Source organism: Leptonychotes weddellii, chromosome 2, assembly GCF_054177405.1.
Source record: "Leptonychotes weddellii isolate Sample4059 chromosome 2, ASM5417740v2, whole genome shotgun sequence".
NCBI classification, from domain to species: Eukaryota; Metazoa; Chordata; class Mammalia; order Carnivora; family Phocidae; genus Leptonychotes; species Leptonychotes weddellii.
In genome coordinates this window covers 4,593,298-4,618,110 of record NC_138370.1, presented here as the reverse complement: position 1 = coordinate 4,618,110, position 24,813 = coordinate 4,593,298, and positions in this window count along the sequence as shown.

The window sequence follows — 24,813 nt, the reverse complement described above, 5'->3', positions numbered from 1 at the left end:
ATTTTGAAAGTCCTGGATACACAAAATCAAATAGGCCTCAAAAGATATTGTCAAAACAAACAATCACAAACTCAAGGTACACAGGAACACATAGAACATATGATTTGTGTCGAAGAAAGGATGAGGAGTCAGCTTCAAGGAGCTTCACTGGTGTTCTGGCAAAGCTTTCTAGTGGGTGGTGCTGAGAGCTACACTCAGCAACGGTCAGGGTTATGACTTAGTTCTCTGCCTAGGCAGAAGGGCAGGACCAGGATATGTAGTCAGCAAGGCTCTTTGAGGTCTCAAATGAGGCAGGCCTGCATTCCATGGAGTTCCCTTGTCAAACTGTGCCACTGTCTTGTCTCTGCAGATGAGAAAAACTGCTGGTTGGAACTGCTATTTGTGTGCTTTAAATAGGAATTTGGTTTGCCCAGATCTGAGAGCGGGTTGCTGCAAACCCCTTCTCCCCCTTCTCTGTCACAGTCTGATTTCCAGTGGTCAAGCCCCATAGATTTCCCTACAATCCCTGAGGGGCAAGACTGGACTAACCCATTCCCAAGGAGTGGCCGATGATGCTGGGGAGCTGGATGTCCACCTAGGGCTCTCTTTTCCCACTGAAACCATAGGCTCAGGTGAGTACTCTTGGTTTATTGCTCCACTGACCTGAGGGAGGGGAACTGGGGTCAGCATATAGCCTCTCCTCTAATCCTTCTAATATGGTCTCATTCTCTGTGATGAAGGGGATGCTTCAGTCTTATCCCCATGTTCTAGGACTTTCACAGTGGTGGCTTGTCCTTGAAGAGTTGTTAGTTGTTCATTTGAGGGAAAATGAAGTTAGAAACAACCTACATCACCAACTTTTTTAAGGTCAATTCCCAAGTCATTCCCCATGTATAGCCCATCTCCAGCTGTGTGTAGCTCTTGGCTCCACCTAACTAGAAAGCCTTGCCATAAAATCTGTAAAACTTGGAGCTAACTCTCCCACTCTGTTTGAAAAGGGAAACTAATTTATGGTCCCATCCACAGCTGAGGGTAGCTCCCAGCCCCTTTTGACCAGGAAGCCTGAACAGAACATCTGGGAAGCTGCTTAGCTCAGCAATACTTTAGTGGAAAGTTTGGCAGGCTTCATTGCAAAGTAGCAGAGCAAAGCAGATAGCCCTGTCTTGTCAGGAAGTCTGGGGCACAGTTCTGCTTCAGTCAAGACTCCAAACAAAAAGCCTTGCAGCAGGTTTTGCCACCCTGCCCAGGCAGGGGAGCTAATTCATATCCCCATTCACTGCTAAGGCTAGCTCTTGGCCCTGACTGACCAAAAAGCCTGGACTGAGCACCTAGAAAACTATTTTTCCCAGAGCATTTGAATAAAGTACCTGCCTGGTGGTGCTGCCATCTGCAGAGCCAATCTGGTGACAGTTTAGCCTGAAAGCTTGGTGCATAGGTACACCTGATTAGCTTGTCAGTCTTGGGGTCAGCTGTATGCCTTTCTCCACCCCAAGCGGAGAAGCTAATCTTTTGCCCTGACCACTGTTGAATACAGCCACCAATTTTGTTAAACACAAACCACAGTCAGAGTTCTCAGGAATCTTAATAGCCCACCTTACAGCTCTGACTAAAGTGGGACTTGAGTGGAGAACACAGCCAGCAGCTCTGTGCATTCAGAGTGCAATTTGGTAGTCCTGTTTATCTGGGGAGCAAAGCACACAGGTCTGTCTGATTTGGTTACCAGACAATAAACCTTGTCAGCCCTGGAGCCTTTTCTGCAGTCCCAAATTGGTGGGAAAGCTAGTTTACAGCTCTGGCCAAAGCTGAATACAGTTTCCAGCCTGACCAGCCCAAAAAAGCTAACCAAAGCTCCTGGAAATCTGTGTAACTCATCCTGCCACTTCGATTATAGCAGCAGATGAGCAGGGAGCTGGCAAGTATCATTACCCCTCTGCAGAGCTAGCAGAGTTGTCCATCAGTCCAGGGAACTTGATGCATAGTCCTCCCTAATTTTATCCCAAAACAAGAGCCTTGCCAGCCTTAAGGTCAGAACAAGGGCCCTAATATACAGAACAACAGCAGAATATACATTCTTCTCAAACACACATGAAACATTTTTTAGGACAGACCATATGTTAGGCCACATAACAATTAGTAGGAAACTCAAGAAGTTAAAATCATACCAAATATGGACCACACTCAAGCATACTGACCACAATGGTTATAAATGAGAAATCAATAACAAGAGAAAACCTGGGAAACTCATGAATACATGCAAATTAAGTTTCCTGAATAACCAATGGATCAAAGAAGAAATCAAAGGGGAAATAAGAAACATTTTGAGACAAATAAAAATGGAAACATGATGTACCAAAAATTATGGGATGAAGCAAACATATTTCTAAGAGGAAACTTTATAGCTATAAACACAATACATCAAGAAAATGGAAAGATCTCAAATAACCAACCTAATTTAACACCAAAAGGAACTAGAAGAACAAAAACAAAATAAGGCCAAATTAGGAAAAGGAAAGAAATGATAATTAGAACAGAAATAAATGAAACTGAGAACAGAAAAACAATAAAAATATTTTAACAATTTGTTCCTGTAGCAATTGTAAAGATAAAAAAAATTGGCAAAACTTTATCTAGATTAACCAAGGAAAAAAGAAAGAGGATCCAATTCAACAAAATTATAAATGGAAAAGAAGACATTATAACTGATATCCCAGAAACACAAATAATCAAAAGAAGCTACTATGGACAACTATATGCCAACAACTGAACGACCTAGAAGTGGAAAATTTTTAGAAACATATAACCCACCAAGACTTATTCAGGAAGAAAAAGAAAATCTGAATACAACAATTACTAGTAAGAAGATTGAATCAGTAATCAAAAATTTTCCAGTGAAGTGAGCCCAGGACCAGACAGCCTCATAGGTGAATTTTACCAAATATTTAAAGAAAAATTAACACCAATCTTTCTTAACTTTTCCCAAAAAAATTGAAGAAGAGGAAATAGTCTCAAACTCATTTTATGAGGGCAGCATTACCCAGATACCAATGCCAGAAAAGGACATTCTCAGAAAATAAAAACTGCAGGCCAATACCCCTGATGAATATAGATGCAAATATTTTCAATAAAATACTGGCAAACCAAATTCAGTAGCTTTAAAAGAATCATTTATCATGACCAACTGGTATTTATGTCTTGGATGCAAGGATGGCTTAACATATATAAATCTATGTGATATGTTAATGGAATGAAAGAAAAAATCATATGATCATCTGAATAGACACAGAAAAATCATACAACATTCGACATCCATTCATGTTAAAAAATCTCAAAAGATTAGGTAGAGATGGATGTATCTTAATATAATAAAGGCTGTGCATGACAAAGCTGAAAGCCTGAAAGCTTTTTCTCTAAGTTCAGGAACAAGTCAAGGGTGCTCACTCTTGCCACTTCTGTTTGACATATTACTGAAAGTTCTGGCTAAAGCAATCCAGCAAGAAAAAGAAATTAAAGTCATTAGAATTAATAGGGAATAGGTAAAATTGTTTCTATTTGCTATTGACATGATTTTATATATAGATTATTCTAAATTCCAATTAAAAATTTGATATAATCAACAAATTAAGTAAAATTGTAGGGTATAAAATTAACATACAAAAATCAGGAGTGTTTCTATACATTAATGAATACTCTTAAAAAAGATAGGAAAAGATCCAATTTACAATAGCAATAAATAAAATATTTAGAAATAAATTTAACCAAGGAAGTCAGTTTTACTTTGAATACTATAAGACATTGATGCAAGAAATCAAAGACAAAAATAAATAGAAAGGTACCCAGTATTTATGGTTGGAAGAATTAATATTGGTAAAATGTCCATACTATCCAAGGTCATCTATAGATAAAATGCTATCTCTATTAGGATTCCAATGGCATTTCTTACAGAAATAGAAAAAAAAAATCCTAAAATTTGTACAAAACCACAAAAGATGCTAGATAGCCAAAACAATACTGAGAAAGAAAAACACAGAAGACAGCATAACACTTACTGATTTCAAACTATATTATAAAGCTTTGGCAATTAAAAAAATATGTTACTGGCAGGTTAGCCTGGTGATGGGTATTAAAGAGGGCATGTACTGAATGGAGCACTGGGTGTTATACGCAAACAATGAATCATGGAACACTACATCAAAAACTAATGATGTAATGTATGGTGATTAACATAAAACAAAATTAAACTAAAAAAAAAAAACAGACACATCAATGGAACAGAATTGAGGGCCTAATAGTAAACCCATGCATATAAGTCAACCAATATTTGACAAGGATATCAAGAATTCTCAGTGGAGAAAAGACAGTCACTTCAATAAATAGTGCTGAGAAAATTGGATATTCACATGTAAAAGAATGAAATTATACTCATTTCTTACACCACTAAAATAAACTCAAAATAAATTAAAGACTGAAACTGTAAACCTCCTAGAAGAGAATATAGGAAAAAAGTTCCTTGACATGGTCTTAGCAATATTTTTTGGACAGGACACACAAGAAATTAAAAAAAAAAAAAAAGAGTGACTACATCAGACTAAAAAGCTTCTGAATAGCAGAAGAAATGATCAACAAAATAAAAACTCAATCTACAGAATGGGAAAACAATTGCAAACCATATATGTGATAAGGTGTTAATATTTAAAATATGTAAAGAACATATACATTTCAATATCAGAAAAAATAAAAGAATTAAAATGTGGACAAAGGACCTGAATAGACATTTTTCCAAAGAAGATATTCAAATGGCCAATAGGTACGCAATTAGGTTCAATATCACTAATCACTTGGGAAATGCAAATCAAAACCACAATAAGGTATCAATCTCATGCCTGTCAAGATGACTATTATTAAAAAGACAAGACATAACAAGAGCTGGCAAGGCTATGGACAAAAGGGAACCCTTGGGCACTGTTGGTGGGATTATAAATGGAGGATACAAAAAATATTAAAAATAAAATGACCGTGTGATCCAGCATATATTCTGGGGATACATCTGAGGGAAAAAGATCATGATGATGAAGAGTTATTTGTACCCACTACTTTCGTTGCAGCATTATTTACAATAGCCAAAACATGGAAACAATATAAGTGCTCATCAACAGATGAATGGATAAAGAAGAAGTTGTAGTTTGTACACGTGTACACACACACACACACACACAGTGGAGTACTGAATACTCTTTGGCCATGAAAAGTACAGAAATCCTCCCAATTGTGACAACATGGATGAACCTTGTTTGAAGATGTTATGCTAAATTAAATAAGTAAGACAGAGAAAGACAAATACCATACGATCTCACTTTTATGTGGAATCTTAAAAACAAAGCCAAAACCAACCATAAAACAAAAAAGCAAAACTCAGACTCATAGAAAAACAGATCTGACTTCCAAAGAAGATGGCAGAGTAGAAGGATCCTAAACTCACTTCATCCCACAGATACACCTGCATAACACCCACCATCAGTGTAAATAACCCAGAAAATGACCCAAGGCCTGCCAGAACAGACTTTTCACAGCTAAAGGTAGAGAAGAGGCCATATCAAAAAATAGTAGGAAGGGAGAGAAGGGGTCAGGAACCCAACAGAGCCATGAGACTGTCTGTAGGAGGGAGGGATACTGCAAGCACAGAGAAGGGATAGGAACAAACCCTGAACCAGGCACCTTGGGTGCCAGGCAAAGGGGGCCTGCACTGGGAAGATAAATCTCCATAATATTTGCCTTTGAAAACCAGAGGGACTTAACTTCATGGGTTTTTTTTTTTTTTTTTTAAGATTTTATTTATTTGAGAGAGAGAGAAATAGTGACAGAGCACAAGTGGGGGGTGGGGGAGAGAGAGAAGCAGGCTCCCTGCTGAGCAGGGAGACCCAAGCGGGCTCGATCCCAGGACCCCAGGATCATGGCCTGAGCCGAAGGCAGACGCTTAGCCAACTGAGCCACCCAGGTGCCCCTTAACTTCCTGAGTTCTTACAATCAGTGGGGCTTTAATACCAGGAACTTTAAAAATCAGCAGACAATTATCATATGATCTCACTCATATGTGGAATTTAAGAAACAAAACAGAGGGAATCATAAGGGAAGAGAGGAAAAAATAAAACAAGATGAAATCAGAGAGGGAGACAAACCATAAGAGACTCTTAATCATAGGAAACAAACTGAGGGTTGCTGGAGCAGAGGGGGTTGGGGGGTTGGGGTAACTGGGTGATGGACATTAAGGAGGGCATGTGATGTAATGAGCACTGAGTATTATATAAAGACTGATGAGTCACTGACCTCTACCTCTGAAACTAAATATACATTATTTTCTTAATTAATTGAATTTAAATTAAAAAAAAGAATCAGCACACTGGGCTGTGGAAGAACAGGAGGTGATAGGAAATGGAGTCCCCATCCTCAGACAGCATAACGAATAACCCTGCTGAGATACAGCAAGGAAGCAGCAATTTGAAAAGTGCCTGGGGTGTATGGGAAAGAGATTTATTTACTAATCTAGAAAATGTGCTGGAGGAACAAGGATCTTTAGGAGACTTCTCTAAGAGCAAAAGAGCTGGCAAGCACTATTTTTCTCCCTGCCTCCTAGCCTAGATTTGTGGACACCAGTGGGAACCAGCGTGAACACATTCCACCTAGCTTGCTAAAAGCATGCCCTGCCCCTGTGTGCTCATGTGGGCCCACCCACCTCTAACCCACACTCAGCAGGAGTTCAGTGAAGCTGCTCCAGGTCTTCTCCCAGAGCAGACAGGCACACACCCTGTTAACACTATGCACAACACGCCACCCCCCCCCCCATGTTCTCCTGTGGACCTATCCAAAGAAATCCACCTTTGGCAGGATTACATCCAAAGCAGTGCCACAAGCCTGGCCGTATGCAAACAGCCCAAGTGACTCCAAAGTGACTCTTGCCCTGGGGATATGGGAAGATAACCACACACACCAGTTCAACTCTGGTGCCACCAGTGAGCTGGGGGCAGATATCTTGCCTGACTGCAGGTCCCAACCACCAATGAAAGGCTCTCAGGGAACAATCCAGGGAGCATGCCTTGCAGTTTGGTGCCATGACTGCTCTGACAAACACGTGGTCAGACCCAACTCAAGCCCAGGATGGCCCAGACTGGCTCATTAACAACACTGTGACCAAACACTGTGCACAAAATGCAAAGAGAGGAATTGAAGGTGATGGGACTGAAGGCAAAGTGGCTCAGCCACAATAGTAGGTAGGTACCCATGAAATGCCAGATTCTGGTGAGACGTTGAACTACAGGGCATTACAGGACCTCTTCTTCATAAGGCCACCACCTTCAAGAGCATAAAACATAGCTGACTTTCCCAACACATAGAAACAGACACAAAGTTAAGCAAAATGAGGGACAGAAGAATATGTCCCAAATGAAAGAACAAGACAAAATCACAGCAAGAGAGCTAACTGAAACAAAGGTAAGTAATAGGACTGAAGAGAAATTAAATGGTCATAAAGATGCTCTTTAAACTTGAGAAAAATGTGGAGGATCTCAGTGCAATCCTCAACAAAGAGAGGACATAAAAAAGGACCAATCTGAGATGAAGACCTCATTAAGCAAAATTAAAAATACACTATGGGGAATAAATACTAGAATAAAGGAAGGCAAAGAATGGATCAGTAAGCTGGAGGACAGAGTAATGGAAAGAAAGCAAGCTCAATAGGATAAAGAAAACATAAAAATAACAAGTGAGAATAGATTATGGGAACTCAGTGACACCATGAAGCATAACAACATTCACATTATAGGGATCCCATAAAGAGAAGAGGGAGACAAGGGGGAGCAGAACATTTATTTGAAGAAATAGTAACTGAAAATTTCCCTAATGTAGGGAAGGAAACAGAAATCTATATCCAGGAGGCACAAAGAGCTGCCAACAAAATCAACCCAAGGAAGTCCACATCAAGACATAATGTAATTAAAATGGCAAAAAAAAAAAAAAAAGTAGTGATAAAAGAGGATTTTTAAAATGGCAAGAGAAGGGGTGCCTGGGTGGCACACTTGATTAAGCGTTTGACTTTGACTCAGGTCAAGATCTCAGTGTCCTGGGATTGAGGCCTGCTTCCTGCTCTACATTCAGTGGGGAGTCTGCTTCTCCCTTTCCTTATTCCTCTGCCCCTCCCCCTGCTTGTGCTCTCTTTCTCTCAAATAAATACATAAAATCTTTAAAAAAAAATGGCACGAGAAAACAGTTACATACCAAGGAAACCCCATAAGGCTGTGAGCTGATTTTTCAGCAGAAACGTTGCAGGCGAGAAAAGAGTAGCATGATATATATGAAGTACTGAAATGAAAAAAAACCCCTGCAACCAAGAATACCCTATCCAGCAAGGCATCATTCAGAATAGAAAGAGAGATAAAGAGTTTCCCAAACAAAAGTTAAAGGCCTTCATGACCGCTAAAATAGCCTTACAAGAAATGTTAACGGGGATTCTGAGTGGAAATGAATGAATATAAGCAGCATTGAGAAAACTTGGAAGCAAAAAAGCAGTAAAATTAAATATATCTATAAGAATCACTTAAGGGATTCACAAAATAAAGAATGCAAAGCATGACAACATATACCTAAAACGTGTGGCAGAGGAATAAAAATTTAACACTTTTATTTATTTTTTAAAGTTTTCATTTAAATTCCAGTTAGTTAACATATAGTATAATACTAATTTCAGGTGTACAATATAGTGATTCAACACTTCCATACAACTCCGGGGGCTCATCACAAGTGCACTCCTTGATCTCCATCACCTATTTCACCCATCTCCCCACCCACCTCCCTTCTTAGAACTATCAATTTCTCTGTAGTTAAGAGTCTGTTTAGGGGCGCCTGGGTGGCTCAGTTGGTTAAGCGACTGCCTTCGGCTCAGGTCGTGATCCTGGAGTCCCGGGATCGAGTCCCGCATCGGGCTCCCTGCTCAGCGGGGAGTCTGCTTCTCCCTCTGACCCTCCCCCCTCTCATGTGCTCTCTCTCATTCTCTCTCTCTCAAATAAATAAATAAAAAATCTTTAAAAAAAAAAGTGTTTATTGGTTTGCCTCTCTTTTTCCCTTTTCTCATTTCTTTCTTAAATTCCATATATGAGTAAAAGCATATGGTATTTGCCTTTCTTTAACTTATTTCACTTAGCATAGTACTCTCTAGCTCCATCCATGTCATTGCAAATGGCAAGATTTCATTCTTTTTGATAGCCAAGAAATATTCCATTATAATATTAATGGATATTGTATAATATATAATTGTATAATATATATTGTATAATATATAATACAATATAATGGATATATATGTATGTATATATATAATGGATATATGTATACACACACACACACACACACACACACACCCCACATCTTCCTTACCCATTCCTAGGTCAATTAATATTTGGGCTGTTTACATTATTTGCCTATTATTGATAATGCTGCTATAAACATCAGGGTGCATGTATCCCTTTGAATCAGTATTTTTGTATCCTTTGCATAAATACCTAGTAGTGCAATTACTGGATCATAAGGTAGTTCTATTTCTAACTTTTTGAGAAATCTTCATAGTGTTTTCCAGAGTGGCTACTCCAGTTTGCATTCCCACCAACATGCAAGAGGGGTCCCCATTCTCCACATCCTTGCCAACACCTGTTGTTTCTTGTGTTGTTGATTTTAGCCATTCTGACAGATGTGAGGTGATCTCATTGTGCTTCTGATTTGCATTTTCTTGATGATCAGTGATATTGAGAATAGTGATGTTGAGCCACTTTTCATGTGGCTGTTGGCCATCTGTATGTCTTCTTTGGAAAAAATGTCTATTCATTTCTTCTACCCATTTTTAAATTGGATTATTAATATTTTGGGTGTTGAGTTTTATAAGTTCATTATATATTTTGGATACTAACAATTTATCAGATATGTCATTTGAAAATATTTTCTCACATTCTGTAGGTTGCCTTTTAGTTGACTGCTTCCTTCACTGTGCAGAAGCTTTTTATTTATTTATTTATTTTTAAAGATTTTATTTATTTATTTGACAGAGAGAGAGAGACAGCGAGAGAGGGAACACAAGCAGGGGGAGGGTCAGAGGGAGGGGGAGGGCCAGAGGGAGGGGGAGGGTCAGAGGGAGAAGCAGGCTTCCCGCAGAGCAAGGAGCCCGATGCGGGGCTCAATCCCAGGACCCTGAGATCATGACCTGAGCTGAAGGCAGTCGCTTAACCAACTGAGCCACCCAGGCGCCCCAAGCTTTTTATTGTGATGTAGTCTCTTATTTTTGCTTTTATTTCCCTTCCTTCAGGAGACATATCTAGAAAGAAATTGCTACAGCCAATGTCAAAGAGGTTACTGCCTGTGTTCTCCTCTAGGATTTTTATGGTTCCAGGTCTCACATTTAGGTCTTCCATCCATTTTGAATTTATTTTTGTGCATGGTATAAAAAGTAGTCCAGTTTCATTCTTTTGCATGTTGCTGTCCAATATTCCCAGCACCATTTTTTGAAGAGACTGTCTTTTTCCCATTGGATATTCTTCTCTGTTTTGTCAAAGATTAATTGACCATATAGTTTCAGGTTCATTTCTGGGTTTTCTATTTTGTTCCATTGATCTATGTGTCCATTTTTGTGCCAGTACCATACTGTTTTGATCACTACAGCTTTGTAGTATAACTTGAAGCCTGGAATTGTGATATCTCCAGCTTTACTTTTCTTTTTCAAGGTTGCTTTGGCAGTTTGGGGTCATTTGTAGTTCCATACAAATTTTAGGATTGTTTATTCTATTTCTGTGAAAAATGCTGTTGATATGTTAATAGGGATTACACTAAATCTGTAGATTGCTTTGGATAGTATAGACATTTTAACAATATTTATTCTTCCAATCCATGAGCATGGAATATCTTTCTATTTCTTTTTGCCATCTCTATTTCTTTCATCCGTGGTTTATAGTTTTCAGAGTACAGGTCTTTCACCTCTTTTGTTAGGTTTATTCCAAGGTATCTTACTGTTTTTGGTGCAATTGTAAATGGGATTGATTCTTAATTTTTCTTTCTGCTGCTTCATTATTGGTGTATAGAAATACAACAGATTCTGTATGTTGATTTTGTATCCTGCAATTTTACTGAACTCATTTATGATATGAGTATGAGTATCATATGAATATGATATATTCTAAGTGCTGAATGGAAAAAAGCTGCAGCCAAGAATACTCTATGCAGCAAGGCTATCATTCAGAATGGAAGAAGAGATAAAGAGTTTCCTAAACAAGAACTAAAGGAGTTTGTGACCACTAAAGCAGCCCTGCAAGAAACATTAAGGGAGGGTCTTTGAGTGGAAAGGAGAGATAAAACTGACAAAGACAAGAAAGGATCTCAGAAAATCTTCATAAGCAAACACCACAAACAAGTAATGAAATGGCATTAAATATATATTTATCAATAATTACTCTGAATGTAAATGGATGGACTAAACACTCCAATCAAAAGACAGGGTGTTAGAATGGGAAAAAAACCCAAGACCCATGTATATTTTCCTTCAAGAGACTAATTTTACACCTAAAGGCACCTGCAGATTGAAAGTGAGGGGGTGGAGAACAGTAAAACACAAATTGATGTCAAAAGAAAGCCGGAGTAGCAAACTAGACAAAGAAGGGCACTATATTATAATAAAGGGGACAAACAAGAAGATCTAACAATTGTAAATATTTATGCACCCAACACAGTAGCTCCCAAATATATAGAACAACTAATAACAAACAAAAAGGAACTAATTGAAAACAATACAAAAATAGTAGAGGACTTTAACACGCATCCCAATATTTATAACAGCACTATCAACAAAAGCCAAAGTATGGAAAGTATGGAAAGAGCCCAAATATCCATTGAATGATGAAAGGACAAAGATGTGAGAAACACACACGTATACACACACACACACTAGAATATTACTTGGCCATCAAAAACAATGCAACCTTGCCATTTGCAATGACATGGATAGAACTAGTGTGTATTATGCTAAGCCAAATAAGTCAGTCAGAGAAAAACAGATACCATATGATTTCACTCATATATGCAATTTAAGATACAAAACAGATGAACATAGTAGAGGAAGGGACGGTAAAATAAAATAAGATAAAATAAAGGTAAAATAAAATAAAATAAGATAAAAATAGTGGGATGCAAGAGAGACTCTTATAGAGAACAAACTGAGGGTTGCTGGGGGGAATGGGCTAAAAGGGTGATGGATGAAGGAGTACACTTGTGATGAGCACTGGGTGATTTATGCAAGTGATGAATCACTAGATTCTACTCCTGAAACTAATGCTACACCATATGTTAGCTACTTAGAATTTAAATAAAATATTAGACAAAAAATAGAGAAGATTTAATACTATTCTTCTTAAACTATTCCAAAAAATAGAAGGCAAAGTTCCAAATTCATTCTGTGAGTCCAGCATTACCCTGATACCAAAACCAGAAAAAGACACTACAAAATATTAGAACTACAGACAATATCTCTTATGAACATAGATGAAAAAATCTTAACCAGAATATTAGCCAACCAAATCCATCAATACTTTAAAAATTATTCACCACAGGGCGCCTGGGTGGCTCAGTTGGTTAAGCGACTGCCTTCGGCTCAGGTCATGATCCTGGAGTCCCTGGATCGAGTCCCACTTCGGGCTCCCTGCTCAGCGGGGAGTCTGCTTCTCCCTCTGACCCTCCCCCCTCTCATGTGCTCTCTCTCATTCTCTCTCTCTCAAATAAATAAATAAAATCTTTAAAAAAAACAAAAACAAAACAAAAAAAAAATTATTCACCACAATCAAGTGGGATTTATTCCTGAGATGCTAGGGTGGTCAATTTTCTCAAATCAATCAATGTGATATATCACATCAACAAGGCAAAGGATAAAAACCATATGATCATTTTAATAGATACAAGAAAGACATTTGATGAAATATAACATCCATTTATGATAAAAACCCTCAATAAAGTAGGTCTAGAGGGAACACACTTTATTATTTTTTTTTTTTTAAGATTTTGTTTATTTGACAGAGAGAGACACAGCGAGAGAGGGAACACAAGCAGGGAGAGTGGAAGGGGGAGAAGCAGGCTTCCCACGGAGCGGGGAGCCTGATGCTGGGCTTGAAGGCAGACACTTAATGACTGAGCCACCCAGGTGCCTCGAGGGAACACACTTTAACATAATAAAGGCCATATATGAAAAACCCACATCTAATATTCTCAATGGGGAAAGATGAGAGCTTTCCCCCTAAGATCAGCAATAAGACAAAGATGTCCACTCTCACCACTTTTATTCAACATAGTACTGGAAGTTCTGGCTACAACAATCAGACAAGAAAAGTAATATCAATGGCATCCAAATTGGTAAAGAAGAAGTAAAACTTTCACTGTTTGCAGGTAACATGATACTATATATAGAAAACCTTAAAGAGCCCACCAAAAAACTACTAGAACTGATAAATGAATTTATTAAGCTCACAGGATACAAAAATCAATGTACAGAAATTCATTGTACTTCTATACACTAACGATGAAGCTGCAGAAAAATTAAGAAAACGATCCCTTTTACAATTGCACCAAAAATAATAAAATATTTAACCAAGGAGGTTAAACACCTTTATTCTGAAAACTATAAAACATTGATGAAAGAAATTGAAGACTATATGAGCAAATGGAAAGACATTCCATGTTCATGGACCGGAAGAACAAACACTGTTAAAATTTCCATACTACCCAAAGCAATCTACAGATTTAATACATTCCCTATCAAAATACCAATAGCATTTTGCACAGAACTAGAACAATTCTAAAATTTGTATGGAACCACAAAAGACCCCAAACAGCCAAAGCAATCTTGAAAAAAAGAAACCAAAGCTGGAGGTATCACAATTCCAGATTTCAAGTTGTATTATAAAGCTGTAGTAATCAAAACAGTATGGTACTGGCACAAAAGTAGACACATAGATCAATGGAACAGAATAGAAAGCCCAGAAATAAACTCACAATGTTATGGTCAATTAATCTTCAACAAATTGGGCAAGAATATGCAATGAGAAAATGATAGTCTCTTCAACAAATGGTGTTGGAAAAACTTAAGAGCAATATGCAAAAGAATGAAAATGAACACTTTCACACCATACAGAAAAATGAACTCAAAATGGATTAAAGACCTAAATATGAGACCTGACACTCTAAAAATCCTAGAGGAATGTACAGGAAGTAATTTCTCCGACATTGGCAATACCAACATTTTTCTAGATATGTCCTCTAAGTCAAGGAAAGCCAAAGCAAAAATAAATTATTGCAACTACATCAAAATAAAAAGCTCTCACATGGCAAAAGAAACAATCAACAAAACTAAAAGACAATCTACTGATTGAGATCAGATATTTACAAATGATAATGTGTGATAAGGAGTTAGTATTCAAAATATATAAGGAACTTCTACAACTCAGCACCAAAAACAAACAAAAAAAACCCAGTTCAGTTAAAAAATGGGCAGAAGACCTGAACAGACATTTCTCCAAAGAAGTCATACAGATGACTAGCAGACACATGAAAAGATAGTCAACATCATTCATCATCAGGGAAATGCAAATCAAAACCACAATGAGATATCATCTCACACCTGTCAGAATGGCTAAAAGCAAAAACACATGAAACAACAAGTGTTGTCAAGGATGTGGACAGAAAGGAACCCTCTTACACTGTCGGTGGGAATGCAAACTTGGTGCAGCCACCGTGGAAAACAGTATGGAGGTTCCTCAAAAAATAAAAAATAGAATCATCATAGGACCCAGTAATTCCACTACTGGGTATTTACTCAAAGAAAACACAAATACTCATTCAAAAAGATATATGAACCCCATTTTATTGCATTATTTTGGCTATTCTAACAAATGATGTAATAAAATGGGGTTCATATATCTTTTTGAATATATATATATATATATATATATATATATAGTGGATCTAGAGAGCATAATGATAGATATAATGATAGTATATATATATATATAAATATAGAAAGAGTATAATGATAGATTAAATAGATAGATGATAGATAGATATCACATCTGGGTGGATCTAGAGAGTATAATAAGTAAAATAAGTCAATCAGCAAAGGAGAAATAGCATATGATTTCACTCATGTGGGATTTAAGAAACAAATGAACAAAGAAAAAAACCCAAAAAACAAAAAACCCAGACTCTTAAATATAGAGAAGAAACTAGAGATTACCAAAGGAAAGGTGGATGGGGAAATGGGTGAATTAGGTGAAGAGGATTAAGAGTATACTTATTATGATAAGTACTGAGTAATGTATAAAATTATTGAATCAGGATATTGTACATTTGAAAATAATGTAACACTGTACATTAATTATACTGGAAATAAATAATTTTTTAAAAAAGGTTTAACTTTGCTCAGCATAACAACATTCATATTGTGAAGAAATACTGTGCATGTTATTAATGTGGAAAATATTTCATAATACTGTAATAATGTGTGGCAACATCCGGACTCTACACTTTTAGTGGTGAGCATTAAGTAATGGATAGAATTGTGGAATCACTACATTATACACCAGAAACTAATATAACATCTTCAATTATATACTTCAATAATAAATTTTAGAAATGTAAAAAAATATACCATGCCATTCTAACTGTGAGAACCTCAAATTTAATAATGAATATATAATGTAAAATATTTTCATTTCAAAAAAAAGGAAAAAAAGATCTGATTGGTGGTTATCAAAAGTGGGTGTTAAAGGGTGAGGGAATTGGATGAAGGTGGTCAAAGGTAGAATTTTTCAGTTACAGGATAAATAAATCCTGGGGATATATGTACAACATGATGACTACAGTTAACACTTTGTAGTATATATTTGAAAGTTTCTAAGAGAGTAGATCTTAAAAATTCTCATCACAAAGAGTAAAACATTTTTTCTCTTCCTTTTGTGTTTGTACATGATGATGGATATTATCTAAACTTAATATGTTAGTCATTTCACAATATATTTATGTCTTTATGATGTACACCTTTTCCCGACAGTGCTGTATGTTAATTATATCTCAAAAAAAAAAAACACTAAAAGATAAAAAGTGTGAATGGTTGCTACATGTATAGAGTTGGTCATATAGACATAAAATACCTCCAGAAAAAATTGCATTCATTGCACCTAGGAGGGAACCTGGAGTATAGATTTAGAGGGGACTCTTGTGTACCTCCTTGGTCCTTTAGAATTTTAAATCATGTGAATCTAAAATCATACTGATTTGAAACATTCCTTTTTTTCTAATATAGCAAGTAATGTTATTATCTTCCCACTAAGCACTGCTTTTGCTATATCCCACCAATGTCAATGTTTTATTTTTATTTAGTAAAAATATTAAATTTCAATACATGCACAAAATTTAAACAGTAAATATAATGGATGGGAAATGAAGTGGAGGTAAATGTGTCAACTCTTGAGAAGTTCTGCTGGAAGAAAAGATGGGGCAATAGCAGGAGGAAGATATGTAGTCAAGGAAAGTGTTGATTTTTTGGGGGGGAGGTGTTTTCTTTTAGATGCAAGATACTAAACATTGTTTGTATATGGATAGAAATAATTCCTGGAAAAGAGAGAGTGGCAATGTATAAAGTAGGGGAAGCAGAAGGAACAGCATCCTGCCTGTGACAGAATCTCTGCATCCACTTGCACAAAACAGAAGGATGACAGTATGGGGCCTTGAAGAATAAACTGTGTGGGTTGGTGGCAGGTGGATCCCATTACCCTTAGTTTTCTTAAAGAAATGTAAGGAGAGGTCTGCAATTGAAGGCTTGTGTGGGAGAGATGTGTGGGAAACTGGAGACAAGAGAACAGATGGACAAGTATGTGTTTATGATGAAAACATAATCTACTTTCTCTAGTGAAGTTAAACAGTATTGGTGCGGGTATAGAAAAGACGGATGGCTGGTACTGCCAGGTTGAGTACAGCAGAGGGAGAGAGGGGTGCAGGAGTTGAGAATATGTGTAGAGGAGGGAATAATGATGGACTGCAGAGGCTCAATGGGACCAGAAGGAAGGTGAAGCCATTGGGGTGAGTGGAGTGACACGCCGGGTACAGGAATTCTGGGGAAGGGGAGAGCCCAGGAAGCAGGTGGAGGGAGGAAATCTGAAACCTCAGAGGCAGTTCCCTGGGTGATGAGCTTGGGAGTAATACATCACCCCAGAGGACAGCAGACTGAGTTGCCTTGGCTGCTTCTCCACCTTTGCATCCTATAGTAGGGCTCAAGGAAGAGCATGGATATCTCCAGTGTATCTCACTTCTCACCTACAGCCTCCACTCTCTCCCTGTGTATTGGAAAAGGGAGAGAAGCTACTTCTCCCTGACACTGAGCTTTCCATATCCCATACCAGCAGGACATGATGGTTTTCATGGCATGATATTCCACGGATCATTGCAGATAGTTTCCATCACACACTGACTTCACTCAGGCTGGAAGAAAATAAGTGCTGGCTGAGACCACAAAGGGTGGTCATGAGGTGAGTAAGGTGATGTATAGAAAGTACCAACCTGGCCCAAGTTAGATACCAGCAAAATTAGTTTTCTTCTCTTCCTTCCCCAGTTTGGGGGGTGAGAGCTGGATTGTCATTTTCCCCTGATCTCACCCCAAACCTATTCAAATTTCCCCAGAGTTTTTATTACATAAGCCTTCAAAAATGTGTGACTCCCCAGGCAGGAGGTCTTTTTATCAGTGAACTTATTACACTGAATGGACATGGTAAAAGAACAAAATCTTTCTACCAAATGACTTGTAATAGATTGGCTTCCTTGATACCACTTTTCTTGTCACCAAGATACTGTGAGTGTTTTATGATGAACCTCAAGATCTGAAAATCCAATCCCTGCAATATTACTCTATAATAGGTAAGGAGCCCTGGGATTGGGAATTAACAGGTACATCGAGTGCATGGGAACAGTTAGCCCTGATGAGGCATACCTGTGGGGTCCACAAGAGCAAGGAGACCAATACTCAGCAGCAGTCTCCACAGGCTCAGCTGTGTGTGGCTGCTGTCATACCAGCCCTTGTTTTACAGAGTCTTGTTCAGGAGACAAAGTGTGGGTTATCAGTAGCCTCATGGAGAGTTCCAGTTCAAGATGCTTTCATGGGAGGATCCTGAACTCACCCCTTCCAATGGACACTCCAAATCAATAGCTATATGCTAAATAATTTCCCCTGAAAGAAACCCCCAAAATAGCTGAGTCACTCCTACATATCAGATGATTAAGAAATCACCCACTTCAAAATAGTTGAGAGGTTGAGACACAATCTTACCATAAACCCCACACCCAGTATAGTGACCCACAATCAGGAGGAAACTCACAACCCCCAGCCTTTGTCTGAGAAGGAAAAAGTTTGAATCCCACATCTTGCACCCCAATTTTTAAGACCTGCACCTGAGAGATGAGCCCCCCAAACATCTAGCTTTGAAAACCAACAGGGCTTCTGTCCATGAGACCCATGAGACTCTACTGATCTGAGAAAAATTTGCTGAAGAGCATCCAATCTTTCTGGGAAAGAGGTCTATTTACTTATCGTAAAGCCTTGGTGCAGGCATCTAATTTAACACACATCTGGGGACTCACTGAAATACTCTGCAAGATGGAGGCCCGCAGGTGCCCTCTTTGCACTCTCCCTCTGCCGTGCTCCACATGGCCAATTTCTCTATGAAGGAGTTGCAGCACGTCTGGTGCCTTGTTTTTGTTTTGTGTTGTTTTGTTTGTGGCCGCTGCCTACAGGATGCCCCTTGATCACCTGGCTCTAGTAGTTATTAGGGCTTATGTCTGTGGTTTTCACAAGTCTGTAACTAACAGAGAAATAGTTCTTAGCCAGCTACTACTACCCAGGGCACAGTGGAGAGGTCGCAGACTGAAACACACCCCTAGTCTTTTTGTGAAGAGGCCTACTTATCATCATAGCTATGGCCTGAAAGGCAGTTTACTAATTAGACACACATCTAGGGACAAACTATAATTTTTTCCCAGAGACTAAAGAGGTTGGTAGCGATCATCTTCACATTCTCTCCTGCCCTTCCCCAAATCACCAGTATCTCCCTGAAAGAAGCTTTTGCACATGTCTTGTGCCCTAGCTCTTGTGACTGCCCCCTAGAAGACACATTCCTTGATTGCTAGGCTCTGGTAGCCAGTGAGGCTACTATTCCTCGGGTTCATTGGGATAGCATCAAATAGAAACAGGTTTTAACTAGCCATCAGTACAGAGGGAGAAGACAGAAGAAACTCTTTTTCCAGTCTTCCCCCAAAAGAGGTATATTTATATACCTTAGAAGATGCTGCCTAAGGATATAGCTTCCAATCAGTCTGAGTCTAGGTGCTGATTGAAATCCTTCCTTTCAGGACACAGATCTTGGCACCCTTCAACTACTGGGAGCACTAAGAATAAAGTAGTATGCTTGAACAAGAAGAAAGTTTTGAGAGTCAACTTATAATTAGGGAGGGTTGAGCAATAAATGTTCATCTCCTCCATGAGGCCATTCCTTCAAGGCTGGGACAGGTGGCTATTTATCTTATGCATAGAAACCAACACAGAGAGTCATGGAAAATGAATAAACAGGAATGCGGTCCAAACAAAGGGTAAAATCTCAGAAAAAAGCTTTAACACTTTGGAGATAAGTGATTTACCCAATAACATTCATAAAAATGCTCACACAAGTAAAGTAATAAAGCTCTAACAACTGATTCTGAAAAAATGAAGATCTGAACTGATGAAGTATTCAGAATAATCCTCTTGGAGAAGTTTAGTGAATAACAAGAAAATACAGATGGACAACTAAACAAAATGCACAACTAGGAAAACAATGCATGAACAAAATGACAAGGTTGACAAGGCAATAGAAATCACTAAAAAAATTCTAGAGCTGAAAAATATAGTAACTGAACTTAAGAATTCAATAAATAGCTTCCATAGGAGATATAGCCCCTTAGAAGAAACATCAGTGACCTGGAAGATAAGATATTTCAAATTATTTAGGTCAGAAGAGCAAGAAAAAAAAAAAGAATGAAAAAGAGTGAGGAAATTCTAAGGGAATTATGGGACACAAAGAAACAATATTCACATTATAGCAATTCCAGGAGAAAAGAAAGAGAAAGGGACAGAAAGTATACTTAAAGCAATAACGTCTGAAAACTTCTCAAACCTGGGGAGAGAAATAAATTCAGATCTAAGAGGCCCAAAAAGTTCCAAATAGGAACTGAGACATATTACAATTAAATTATCAAAATTCAGAGAAAAAGATAGCATTTTAAAGCAGCAAGAGAAAGTTACATACAAAAGAACCCTCATATGACTACTAGCAGATTTTTTCAACAGAAACTTCTCAGGCAGGAGAGAATGTAATAACATAATCAAAATATTGAAAGAAAAAAGTGTTTACAAGAATATTATACAAATTAAAGTGTTCTTTCAGACATGAAGAAGGGGTGAAGACTTCCCTGAACAAACAAAATTAAAGGAATTCATCATATTAGACATACCTTACCAGAAATGATAAAGGGAGTTCTTTGAATGTAAATAAAAGAAGACTAATAAAGACATAGGAAGGCAGTCCAAAACTTACTGGTAAGTATATAGTCAAAGTTGGATTTTGTACATGGCAATGATAGGGTATAATTTACTTAAATCTCTAGTTTAAAAGTTAAGAAAACAAATGAAGTAAAAATAACCATAACTAAAATAATATGTCATTACACAATATGAAAATATGTAAACTGCAACAATGATAACTCAAAATGTGAGGGGGAGAAGTGTAAAGACAAATTCTTTTGAAGTTCATTTGTTACTAGTTTAAAATAGTGTTATAATTTTAAGATATTTTATGTAGTCCTCACGTAATCACAGGGGAAACCCTATGGTAATGACACAAAAGAACAAGATAAAGAAGTAAAAACATGCCGATATCACAAGACATCAACATACAAAAAGACAACAGGATTAAGGGAAAAAAAGGAACAATGGCTCTACAAAACAACCAAAGAACAACTAACAAAATAGCAAAAGTAAGTCCTCATTTATCATAATTATTTTCAGAACAAACAGATAAAATTCCTCAATTGAAAGGCAAAGAATAGCTGACTGGATTAAAAGTTCAAGAGATATTCTCCCTGAAAAAGATCCACTTTAACCTTAAAGACATGCATAGATCTACAGTGAAGGGATGTGAAAGGTATTTCAAGCAAATGGTAACCATAAAAAGAGGAGGGTAGCTATACTTATTTCAGACAAAATAGACTTTGAACTAAAAATGATAAACAGAGACAAAGAAAGTCGTTATATAATGATAAAGATGTCAATACCTCAAGGAGCTATAACAACCTTAAATATGTATGTGCCCATCAATGGAGCACCTAAATACATAAAGCAAAAACTAATAGAGCTAAAAGAGAAATAAATAGCAATACAGTAATAGTTGGAGACTTTAATATTCCATTCTCAACAATGGATAGATGATCTAGACAAATATTCAATAAGGAAACAGTGGATTTGAATAATGCTATAGACAAAATGACCTGAGACAAACAACAAATGATTTGACAACAGCAGACTACATACTCTTCTCAACTATACATGGGACATTTTATAGAACAGACCATAGATTAAGCCTCAAAAGAAGTCTTACAAATTAAAAAAGATTGAAATTGTACCAAGTATCTTTTCTGACCATAAGGGCATGAAACTAGAAATCAATAATGAGAAGAAAACTGGAAAATAAAAACATGGAAATTAAAGAATGCTTTTCTGATCAATAAATCAAAGAAGAAATTGATGGGGAATTAAAAAGTATGTTGAGACAAACAAAAATGGAAACATGGCATACCAAAACTTATGGGATAAAGCAAAAGCAGTTTTAAGGGGGAGGTTCATAGCAATGAAAACCTACATTAAGAAGGAAAATCCCAAATAAAAAATCTAACTCTGCACCTTAAAGAACTAGAAAAAAAGAAGAACTGAGACTAAAGAGAGCAGAAGAAAGGAAATAAAGATTAGAGCCAAAATAAGTGAAATTTAAAAAAAAGAACGAATCCTAAAAAGCTACTCTGAACATCTGTATGCTGTCAAAGGTTCAAAATAGCCAAAATAAAACCAAATCACTGATGTAATCAGCAAAAATTTATTGCGCATATACCAGGAAGACAGTTTGCAAAGTGGTAGCACTCAAACCAAAACATGGAACGAGGCTCATTGGTATACTGATATTAGGTAGTTTATATAAAGAGAAATCAGTGAACCTTTTGTTCTTCATAGTGATCGGTAACAATATTTTGATTTTCAATGGTTACCTCATATCAAACTTTGGAAAGAGTTTAAGTTTTGCTTATCATTTCCAGAGCACAAGCAAGAAATGCTCCAAGTCAAGTTAGTTTAGCAAAATAAGCTAAATTAAGTTTTGTTTATATGACAAAAGTGATTTTGTATGGTCAGGGAATTTTCAAGGTTGGTCTTCATTCATTTACGATTTCAACGATGTGAACAAGTTGGACACCTTAGAAATTAAAGGGAAAATTCTTAGAAACACAAACTACCAAGGCTGAAGGAGGAAGAAAGAGAAAATCTGAAAAGGCCAACTACTGGGAAGGAGATCGAGTCAGTAATGAAAAGTGTCCCAACACAGAAAAGCCCAGGACCAGATGTATTCACTGGTGAGTTTTACAACCACTTAAAGTATAAGGCCAATACTTCTTAAGCCCTTTCAAAAAATGAAAGAGGAAGGAACACTGCCGCCAAACTGATTTTAGGAGGCCAATATCACTCTGATATCAAAGCTAGAAAAGAACTATCAGAAAATAAAACTACTGACCAATAATCCTGATGAACATAGGTGCAAAAATTCTCAATAAAATACAAAAAACTGAATTTCACAGTACTTTAAAAGGACTACTCACCATGATCAACTGGGATTTCTAAGTAGGATGTAAGGATGGTTCAACATACAAAAATCAATCAATGTGATACATCAAATTAAAAGAATAAGAGAAAAATATATAATCATCTCAAGAGATGCAGAAAAAGCATTTGACAAAATTCAACATCTGTTAATGATCAAAACTCTTTTTTTTTTAAGATTTTATTTATTTATTTGACAGAGAGAGACACAGCGAGAGAGGGAACACAAGCAGGGGAGTGAGAGAGGGAGAAGCAGGCTTCCCTCAGAGCAGGGAGCCCGATGCGGGGCTCGATCCCAGGACCCTGTGATCATGACCTGAGCCGAAGGCAGACACTTAACTGACTGAGCCACCCAGGCACCCCAATGATCAAAACTCTTAATTAAGTATAGAAAATGTACCTCAAAAACCAAAGGCATATATGATAAGCCCACAGCTAGTAACATACTACATGGTGAAAGGTTGAAAGATTTTCCTCTATGAGCAGGAACAAGACAAAAGTGCCCACTCTCACCATTCAACATTGTACTGGAAGTCCTTGTCAGAACAATTAGGAAAGAAAAAGAAATAAAAGACACCAGAATTAGACAGGAAGAAGTAAAATTGTCTCTTTTTGCAGATGGCATGATTTTATATATAGAAAAATCCCCAAAATTCTATGAAAAACTATTGTATGTAATAAAAAAATTAGTAAACTTGTAGGACACAAAATTAACATACAAAACTCAGTAATGTTTTTATATACTAAGATAAAATTATATGAAAAAAAGATTCCATTTATAACATAAAGAAAAATAAATACTTAGAAATAATATTAACCAAGAATATTAACAATCTTTTAAAAACTACAAGACATTTATGAAAAAAAGACAAAATAGAAAAGTAGTCCATTGTGGATTGGAAAATTGAAATTGTTAAAATGGCAATACTATCAAAAGCCATCTATAGATTCAATGCAATATCTACCAAGATTCCAAAGACCTTAAAAAAAAACAACACAGTAGTATAAAAAACAGTTCTAAAATATCTGTGAAACCAGAAAACACCCAGAATAGATAAAACAATCCTAAGAAAGAAGAACAAAGCAAAAAGCATTACACTTTCTGATTTCAAGCTATACCACAAAGCTATAGTAATCAAAATAGTATGGTACTGGTATAAAAACAGATAAGTAGATCAGTGGAACATAACCTAAAAGCCCAGGAATAAACCCAAGCATTTTTAATTAACTAATATTTGACAAGGGATCCAAGAATACTCAATAGAGAATAGACAATCTCTTCAATATATGGTTCTGGGAAAATTGTATATTCACATGTAAAAGAATGAAACTAAGCCCCTGTCTTACATTCTCACAAAAATTAACTCTAAATGGGTTAAAGACTTAAATATAATACCTGAAACCATCATAAGAAAAAAAGCTCCTTGACGTGGGTCTTGGCAATGATTTTTTTGGGTAGAAAACTAAAGCACAAGTGACAAAATCAGATATAAACAAGTGGGACTACATTAAACTAAAGAGCTCCTTCATATCAAAAGAAACAATCAACAAAGTGAAAAGACAACCTATAGAATAAGAAAAAAATATTTCCAAACAATTTATGAAATGAGTTTAATATCTAAATTATGCAACTCAATAGCAAAAACCCAAATAATCCAATTAATAAAGGGAAAAAGACCTAAATAGTCATTTCTCCAAAGAAGACATACATATGGCCAACAGGTATATGAAAAAATGTTCAATATCAGTACTTACTAGGGAAACTGAAATCAAAACCATGAGATATTACCTCATGCCTATTAAAATGGCTATTATCTAAAAGAGATAAC